Source organism: Cherax quadricarinatus, chromosome 7 (assembly GCF_038502225.1).
Source record: "Cherax quadricarinatus isolate ZL_2023a chromosome 7, ASM3850222v1, whole genome shotgun sequence".
Classification (NCBI taxonomy): Eukaryota; Metazoa; Arthropoda; class Malacostraca; order Decapoda; family Parastacidae; genus Cherax; species Cherax quadricarinatus.
The window spans coordinates 11,880,685-11,891,356 of NC_091298.1; the positions used below are offsets into that span (position 1 = coordinate 11,880,685).

Here is a 10,672-nt window from a genome sequence, read left to right on the forward strand (position 1 = left end):
AACTGTTTTATTGAGTTCCATTATCATTTAACTAACTGTTCCCTCTGTTGGTATTCAAAGTATGTCAGTTTTTCTCTTCTTCCTTTATTTCGTTTTTAGTGAACTTCCAAGCGCTTTCGTGATGTTTCACATTATCAAGAAACTGTAAAATAAAACATCAGCAGAAGACATAAGGACGAGATCAAACCTCGCGATCAGACACAACTTATATTCTACCCAAGCTTTTAGATTTTAACTTGTCTAATATATCTTAAATTCTTCCCAAATTTTATTAAGTATAAATGAATCCAATTTGTATAATCCTAAAGCAATATTCATATTATATATCAAAACTAAATTTTATGAACCTTGATTCTATTATATTTCTCTCAACCATGGACCTACCTGATACAACTTTCTCGTCCTTTTGAAAATCAATTGGAGGGTTAAAATCTCTCACTTGAATAAACAGAGCACTAGACTCTTGTCCACTTCTAATACTGTATTTATGTTGTTGAAATCTTAGTTCAAAACTTTTCATGGTAAGGGAGGACCAATGTATTTTTAACTTGTCCTTTTCAAAACTGTAAAAAGTATTTCTAGCAGTTTTAAAAAATTTACCAGTTAAGTGTTTTGGGTATTTTAGAACATTAGTTTTATTCATAGATCTTCAAAATTTCTTCATCTATGAACTCTGGGTTGCAAACACAAGACGTTTTCAAAAACATGTATGAAAATAGAGTGTTTTTAACTCAGTCATGATTGATGAATAATAGTGTACATAAGATCAGTTATTTATTGGCTTTCTGCAAATTTTGAATTTAAAATCATGGTTCCCCTTAATAATTAAAACAGACAATGAGTTTATTACGGTCAAACTGGGAAAAGTCTTGAACTAACATTACAATAACATAAATATAACATTAGAAGAGGACAAGAGTCTAATACTCTATTTATGTGAGAGATTTTAACTATCCACTTGATTTTTAAAAGTCCGAGAGAGCTGTATTAAACAGGTTCGAGGTTGAGAGAAATATAACAGAATCAAGTTTCATAAAAAATTGTTTTTAAATTAATAAGAATATTGCTTCAGGATTATACAAATTGGATTAATTTACAATTAATAAAATTTGGAAAGAATTTAAGATATATTCTACAAGTTAAAAATCTTAAAACTTGGGTAGAATATAAGCTGTGTCTAACATGTTCATGTCCACCTACTTACATCATAAAGGATAAGGTGTTATAAGTTGACTTAGAGGTGTAATGGCGTCCATATATGCCTTCTGCTCATCTTTTCATTTTTATTTTTACAGTTCCTTGATAATATAAGAAGTCACGAAAGCGCTTGGAAATTAACTATTTTTTTCAATGGTTGTTCTGCATATTTTGATATCACCTGTTTACTGTGATTATATATATATATATATATATATATATATATATATATATATATATATATATATATATATAATATATATATATATATATATATTTATCTATATATATATATACATATATACACACATATGAGTCTTAATTTTATGAACATACATATAAAGCCTTTCAGCATTCAGCATTGAGGCAAATTAGTAAGTAGTCATAAAGGCTACAAATCCAAGCCATGCGCAAAACTTCACTTTAGCGATCCATTCCGTTGCTTAGCAACAATATAGGCGTGACGTAATTAGTCACTCTAGTACATAATACTAGTGCAGTACGACAAGAAAGGCATAAACGAAAAATGTGTCATTGAAAAATTAAAAGTTCACCTCAAAAAATCTCATTAATTTGTACAGTGCATTTACTAATGATAATGAGAGCAAAATTTGCTATGGCTTCAGGTTAGCTTCGCTTCCCTTCAATAAATTAGGGTAAAAAAATATGACGAGCCTAAGGCTGTAACTTTTTTTGTATCTTGTAGCACTAGCCGGCCCTGTATAATAAGTAAATATAACTAGACTGTAGCTTAACTCTACTTAAGCCTAAGGTTTCCTGTTGTATGTATTTTCCATATATACATTCCTAGATACCTAAGTACTTTCAGCATCATCACTATTGCAACCACTATTACTGCCAAAATTTCAACCAATGTCACTGCCAACATTGCAACCACTGTCACTGCCAACATTACAACCACTATCACTGCCAACATTACAACCAATATCACTGCCAACATTACAACCACTATCACTGCCAACATTACAACCAATGTCACTGCCAACATTGCAGCCACTGTCACTGCCAACATTACAGTCACTGTCACTGCCAACATTACAACCACTATCACTGCCAACATTACAACCACTGTCACTGCCAACATTACAACCAATGTCACTGCCAACATTACAGCCACTGTCACTGCCAACATTACAACCACTATCACTGCCAACATTACAACCACTATCACTGCCAACATTACAACCACTGTCACTGCCAACATTACAACCAATGTCACTGCCAACATTACAGTCACTTCACTGCCAACATTACAACCACTATCACTCACAACATTTCTACCATTTTTAAAATTGCTGCCAACCAGCTTTGTGCGTCACCATCAAGCTTGCCAACAATATCACCTTGTTCACAATTACTACCATCATCATCACAATCAACATTGCCATAACTAAAGGCAGCGAGAGCGCAACCACCACTACCATTACCATCACAAAAAAAAATATAGTTATAGCCACGAATGTCACTGCTGTCACCAACATTATTACCAACAGTAACGCCGTTAGTACCATCTTTCACTATCATCACCTGTACTTTCACCAGCACCATGAGCATCACCACTACTAGCATTACCAAAATTACCAATAGTCACTACCACCATTACCTCCATCACTACCACCAAAATTATAACCATAACCATCATCACCCTTACTAATAATATTACCACCAACATAACTGCCACCAACATTGCCAATGTCACCAGCACCACCACCATCCTCAACATTAATACCACTAACATCACAGCTACAACTAACAATACCACTACCAAAACTACCCTCAGCACTGTCACACCCACGAAGAGACGTAACCTATACACTACAGCTCATCAATTGTTATCAAAGTAACAGGACATTTGGTTCTTCAGAGGTCATTTTTGATATTCACATAAGTGCTCATAAAATAGCTAACTTGATTACACGAAAAGTAACATAATATTTAGTACAGTAATGAGAAGATTAAGTCGAATTCTCGATGTTTTGGGACACTTTGGTCTTTACAGGCAGCAGGATTCCTAGGTGTTTCTATCAAAGCCCATCCTATATCTCAAAACGTGAGGGATTTGATACTGATGTTCTTAAGATGTATCCTGTAGAGATTTAGATCGGGAGGGAATCAATGTGATGTTGAATATTTGTAGGGAGAGGGATTGGACGTACTGTTACACTATGAGAAAGGTAACATCTATGAAAGGATTCAGAGAAACCGGTTAAGCCAGGTTGGAGTGTTGGAGGTGGAATGTACGCCCATGCCGGTCTAGGAACATACCTAGTATGCAAGTAGTAAATTTGTGTTCTCCAACCTGGTCTCACACTAGTAGCTTAGTAATTTCAACACGTAAAAAGAAATTGCAACATATTTGTCAGTCAAAATTCAGCATAATATCTGTATCTCATACATGAGTAACTGGCGATTATATAACATCGTAATCAAACTTTCTCTTACTAGATCGTATATGTATTTTGAAACTATTTCAAATGATGAACATACAAAAAACTTAAGGTTCCAGAGTTAGAAACTGTTCCTGAATTAAAGGATAATAATAGTGAACTAGATTTTGATAAGTAATCTTTTGTATATTTTACTGCATATCTAGAAAGTAAGACAGTGATAATTTGATTTTTTTTTTCAAACTAAATGCTTTTACTATCAAATAATTAAATTAAAAGTTTATAAAAGAGAGGCCTAAACACTGTATGCTGGCAGTAGCGAACATATTTATCTATGAGTAACGAGTTCAGACCCACTAAATGGGTTTTCAGGACTCCGAACAGTGGCCAGAAATAATATAAAACCATATGGACAACTAAGGAGACAAACACATTGACAAAGATTTTTCATGTACCAGGGGTCATAGCTCAATTATTTATAAAGAAAAAAAAAGAGACTAGAATTAAGAGGTATTACGAGCAATAAACAGCCAGATATTGTAATGTCTGGAGCATCAACCAAACAAAAGATACATTTGTTGAAAGAGAAAGAGTTTGAATTAGTGTAGAGAAGGGACGGAGACTGGAAATTATAGTGGAACAGCAATATTGTTAAAGTAAAAACCTACACAAACTACAATACAGGCAGGAAACAAACAAAAAAAAAATAACTCGTATCTGTAAATATGCACAGCTTACTGTTTAACAACAAATGAAAAGAATTTGGTATGATTTGTTGTGAAATTTGAAGATTATTTAATGTAACCTGTCCAAAATTTTTAATTTTACAATGAAAAGAAAATTAATCGTAGTGGGTGTGATTTAAATTACAAAGAAAAGAGACGGGAAACAATTGGTGAAATATATGCCTCAATATGTGGGAAAAGATTTTATGCATCATCGTGAATAAAAACAACCCATGTTAGAGAAGCCAACACTTTATTATTATTATTATTATTATTATTATTATTATTATTATTATTATTATTATTATTATTATTATTATTATCATCATCATCATCATTATTGTTATTGCTATATATTTTATTATTAGATATATGGGGAAGCGAAAAATCCGTAGTCATCATATGTCACCTGGAAAAAGGAGAGTTAAGCAGGTCTGATATAAGAATGGGGAGGGAAAACTAACTTTTTTAATCAAGAACACTTCACTAGCATCAAGACACCTTCTTTGAAAGATTTGCTAAAACAGAAGATATAACAAGTGTCAGTTATTAAAAGTCGGTAAAAGAGTTCATGTTCTATTTCACATGAAATTAATTACGACGTGCGAATAATAAAGAAAATCGTCTCGAGTGCCAAAGAAAAATAGTAAGCTAAATCTAAGACAGAAATGGGAGACAAAATTCCTCGTGGGGAAATGTTTAACGCGGGGTCCCACAAGCATTGGTACTTAATCCGAAATTTCCTTTTGAATTAATGCTTTACCAAAAGGCACAGAACACTATAGGTAAATACAGCATAAAAATTTATTTGGTGATAGTGTAAAGCCCTATGCAAAAATATGTAATGAGTATAGTTTCCAACAAAAAGACCTGAATAATCTTAATATACTTGAGTTCCAAATTTATAAGTCACAAGAACGTGGCGGAACTCATAATTAACCCTCAACTGGAGATGGAAATTTTTGTCACGTAAAGGCTGATTATTTTTACAATCCCATGGAGAAGAGCTAAACCCGTTGAGTGTTGGAAAACAATCAGCTTTGATCCTAGGAAACAAAGCGTAGAACCAATGCTGTACATCAAGAACCTTCACCAGAATCAAGGTAATTTATCCCCCTGACTTGGTTCCTTCACCCAACGTAACTTGTGCACGTGGATTAGCTACTGCACATAGCTTTGCTCCTGCACCTGTCTTGCCTCCTGTACCTGACTTAGCTCTTAAACCAAGCTTCTCACCTTAATTGGGTTTTGTCTTGTATGTCGCGATCCATTATTTTATGCAGTCAGATGTAAAACCTAATTCTGGTAAGCCAGAGGACGCTCAACCACTGAACGGGTCATCATATATATATATATATATATATATATATATATATATATATATATACGTCGTGCCGAATAGGTAAAACTTGCAATTTTAGCTTAAATAGCAACGCTCTTCTTCCTGAATAAGGCAAGCGAAAATTTGTGTATGCAATACTTTCGCAAAAATCATTCTGAACCAAACGAAAAAAGAAATATTTCACTGTGTTTGTTTATTATAAATTACTGTAAACCTATGTAAAATATATTTAGCTGGATTACACTAAATTAAATTGCCCTTGTTATAATAACGGTAGATAAGTTTTCTAAGGTTCTTTTGGGATAAAATTATTAATTTTTACCTCAACATAAATGAAAAAAATATATCTTTAAACGTATAATATAAAATATTAGAAAGAACTTAATTTTAAGCGAGTTTTTGCTAATTGACCAGTTTTACCTATTCGGCACGACATATATACAAAATTTTGTATAATGACAATTTTTTTTAGCACCATCTGAAGGGAAAATATGAAGCCCGAATAACAAACTAAGACTCGCGAAATCGTAGTAACACCACTGCCAATAAATCACAGAACATTAGGGGGATCGAACCCATGGCAGGAGAGTCCTAAAACTCGCAGGCCAGTGTGCTGACTTAGGAAAATTTATCGAAATGCCAACAAATCATAAATTAAGCATCAGACTCATGGAGTAGGATCCAAAGCGAGAAAGGGTAAGCAACAACCACTGAAAGGAGAATGACCTGCACCTACTAGAATGGATGATATTAACTACAAATTCCGAAGGAAACAGGTTGCAAGGAGGGCTAGTATGAGCTATAGTTAAAAGAATAGGATTCAAAGATGCTGAGCATTAGCTACAACTACTGAAACGGAATCCAAAACAAGATAACAAGATATCCAACTCCTAGGACAGAAGCCAAGATGAGGTCAAATTCCCTACAGCCTCTGTAATAGATTCATAAAAAGTAATGCAGCCTTTTCTTTTTCTCATGTACAAGTTATTCTAGGGTAATCGAAGGGACAAAGCCTATTAATGGTACAGTAACAGCGAACTTTATTACTTCCCTTGATAACTTGTAACCAAAATATGATGTAGCTTGAAAATATAGCTGGTCATCAAGTATCTCTCGCTACAATTCTCGAGAGAACATTATTTTAATTATTATAATCATGGGGAAGCCTTAAACCGGTAGGATTATACAGCGAGGGGGGGGAATGGAAGGTATTCAGGCTTATTTCAGGGAACTGAAGCACATATCCAATTCCCTTGATAAAGAGCCCCCCTCACCAGCATCAAGGAACCTCCTTTGAGGGGTCGAGAGAACAAAGATCTGTATCTCTATATAGTGACAGAAAATCCACAAAGCTGAATATAAAACACAAGAGAGAGAGACTTCCAGCTTAGGTTCTCTTCATTATATGTAAATGGACCTCAGTGGGCAGTCGAGATATAAAGTAAATCTTTCAGTGTTTTAATACCAATATGGTGGTAAGTTACTAAATGCTGTAAAGAGCTTTTATGAGGATAGTGAGGCTCAGGTTAGAGTGTGTAGAAGAGAGGGAGAATACTTCCCGGTAAAAGTAGGTCTTAGACAGGGATGTGTAATGTCACCATGGTTGTTTAATATATTTATAGATGGGGTTGTAAAAGAAGTAAATGCTAGGGTGTTCGGGAGAGGGGTGGGATTAAATTATGGGGAATCAAATTCAAAATGGGAATTGACACAGTTACTTTTTGCTGATGATACTGTGCTTATGGGAGATTCTAAAGAAAAATTACAAAAGTTAGTGGATGAGTTTGAGAATGTGTGTAAAGGTAGAAAGTTGAAAGTGAACATAGAAAAGAGTAAGGTGATGAGGGTATCAAATGATTTAGATAAAGAAAAATTAGATATCAAATTGGGGAGGAGGAGTATGGAAGAAGTGAATGTTTTCAGATACTTGGGAGTTGACGTGTCGGCGGATGGATTTATGAAGGATGAGGTTAATCATAGAATTGATGAGGGAAAAAAGGTGAGTGGTGCGTTGAGGTATATGTGGAGTCAAAAAACGTTATCTATGGAGGCAAAGAAGGGAATGTATGAAAGTATAGTAGTACCAACACTCTTATATGGATGTGAAGCTTGGGTGATAAATGCAGCAGCGAGGAGACGGTTGGAGGCAGTGGAGATGTCCTGTCTAAGGGCAATGTGTGGTGTAAATATTATGCAGAAAATTCGGAGTGTGGAAATTAGGAGAAGGTGTGGAGTTAATAAAAGCATTAGTCAGAGGGCAGAAGAGGGGTTGTTGAGGTGGTTTGGTCATTTAGAGAGAATGGATCAAAGTAGAATGACATGGAAAGCATATAAATCTATAGGGGAAGGAAAGAGGGGTAGGGGTCGTCCTCGAAAGGGTTGGAAAGAGGGGGTAAAGGAGGTTTTGTGGGTGAGGGGCTTGGACTTCCAGCAAGCGTGCATGAGCGTGTTAGATAGGAGTGAATGGAGACGAATGATACTTGGGACCTGACGATCTGTTGGAGTGTGAGCAGGGTAATATTTAGTGAAGGGATTCAGGGAAACCGGTTATTTTCATATAGTCGGACTTGAGTCCTGGAAATGGGAAGTACAATGCCTGCACTTTAAAGGAGGGGTTTGGGATATTGGCAGTTTGGAGGGATATGTTGTGTATCTCTATACGTATATGCTTCTGAACTGTTGTGTTCTGAGCACCTCTGCAAAAGCAGTGATAATGTGTGAGTGTGGTGAAAGTGTTGAATGATGATGAAAGTATTTTCTTTTTGGGGATTTTCTTTCTTTTTTTTTTTTTTTTTTGGGTCACCCTGCCTCGGTGGGAGACGGCCGACTTGTTGAAAAAAAAAAAAATGTGCATTTTCCGTCAACAATGAAAAATGTTCATTACACTTCGAAAAACAATTTTCTTAGTGTATGTTTCAGAAAAATAACTGTCAAACTCACTGTAGTTATACACAATATTCACAGTTTTTCACAGTTCATTGTGTAGTTTCCTTTTGTATGATAACATGGCTGGTGTGTTTTCTGTAGCCTGCTTTTGTGGGCAATTAATGGAATTGGGCCAGATTCTTTCATAATTAATACGTGTACGAATCATTATTTTCATGGAATAATATATTCATCCAAAAAAGTAATTCATCAGGCCATTATGCATTTTGTGCTTTTGTAACAAAAAAATCAACATTGAAAAATGTAGATTCTCCCCCAAAATTCTCCGCGATATTAAACTCACTTCCTCACAAGGTAACAATAACTTATTATTATTATTATTATTATTATTATTATTATTATTATTATTATTATTATTATTACAGTACAAGGGAAGAGCTAAACCGGTAAGGAAAATGCAATAAATGAAGAATGGGAAGCGATCCTAGTTGATCCGAGGAAGAGGAAGGTGCTTCCTATTTCTTCTATCAAGAGATCTTTATCACTATCAGTGGTGTAATATAAATAAAAGACTTGATCCTTATTGAACCACTATGATGGAACTTAAAGTTCCCGGGAATTAAGAGAAAAAATATACTTTACTTAACAAATATATATATATATATATATATATATATATATATATATATATATATATATATATATATATATATATATATATATATATATATATATACTCACACATACGCTCTCTCTCTCTGTCTAACATTATTCCATGATTTGTTAACTTTCTAAATAGCTTTCCATTTTGTATCTTTCTCAGGATAATCTGCTGGAAGTGTGAGACCACTCCTCCTGCGCCCCCCCCCCTACACGTCTGATCACATTCGGCTCCCTGTTGGAAGATCTGAAGCTGTTTTAAGACGACAGTGTACCCATCGTTATTTTTAACTATTTATTGATACAGAGATACTTCCTATATGGACACAGGAAGCTAGACACTGGCGTCACCCGGAAAGTGGAGACTCAGAGTGACTTTTTAAAGCCCAGCTTTGGTTAAAACATAATAACAAAGTTTTTCCTTTACATAAAATGCTTTTGAATTACATGATGTGTAATAGAATACGAATCTTTTAGATTATGAAGATGACGTGATTATTTTGATTACTATACATCAATTCACAGATATCCAACTCTTTCCAAAAGGAAATTCTATACGACGTTTCGGTCGGTCCTGGATCATTATCAAATCAGTGGTCACTTGATAATGATCCAGGAAGGACCAAAGGTCGTTTGAAGTTTCCTCTCGAAAGTGTGGCTTAGTTGTAAATTGTTCCAGCAACGGTACCATGATTTTGTAGTTTATTTTGAAGTGTTACAGCCACGATATTGTGCCACATTTTCTTATACAAAACCCTCTCTATAATGAAACTATAAGATATAACTCTATAAGGCAAAAAAAAAAAATTAAATGCGAGATTTGAGAAAAATAAGTAACATTTTACTGAAAATAGCATTTAATTAGCTCAAGATATTTATTGAATTATCTCAGATTACATAATTGTTATTTTATGGAATAGTTCTAAATCTTCAATTCATTATACACCAAAGAAAAAAATCCTGTAAAAATCAGACCTATTATTATGCTCGGTTAAATTTGAATTTTATAATACAAATGTATATAATAAAATAATTTATAAGACATATTGTCTTCCTGCCCACAATCTTCCTTTGTAAAACCCCAGAAAAAAAAATGGATTTTTTCTTAATTTTGAAATAGCACATAACAATGCTTGAAAAAAATATCTTTAGGTGTGCCTTTCACAATTTGCAGTCACGAAGTAGCTCAAAGAATTAATATTTCATTTATAACAAAGACATATTTTTAATAAATCCTCGATATTACCGAAAACAAAATAAAAAAAATATTTAGGCTTCGCCAGTTTTGAAATCAGAACTGTACACTATTATTATTATTATTATTATTATTATTATTATTATTATTATTATTATTATTATTATTATTATTATATTGTTATTATTATTATTATTATTATTATTATTATTATTATTATTATCATTATTATTATTATTATTATTATATTTAATAGAAA

At 33.7% G+C, this 10,672-nt stretch overlaps 1 long non-coding RNA gene across 1 annotated transcript in view; it reads left to right on the forward strand.

Moving 5' to 3' along the window:
- LOC128686754 (uncharacterized) overlaps nt 1-10,306 on the forward strand; it is a 190,517-nt gene extending 180,211 nt beyond the window's left edge. Inside the window, exon 5 of the long non-coding RNA XR_011391710.1 lies at nt 9,382-10,306. This is a non-coding gene — a long non-coding RNA (uncharacterized lncRNA). The remainder of the gene's footprint in view (nt 1-9,381) is intronic.
- The last annotated feature ends 366 nt before the right edge of the window (nt 10,307-10,672 follow it).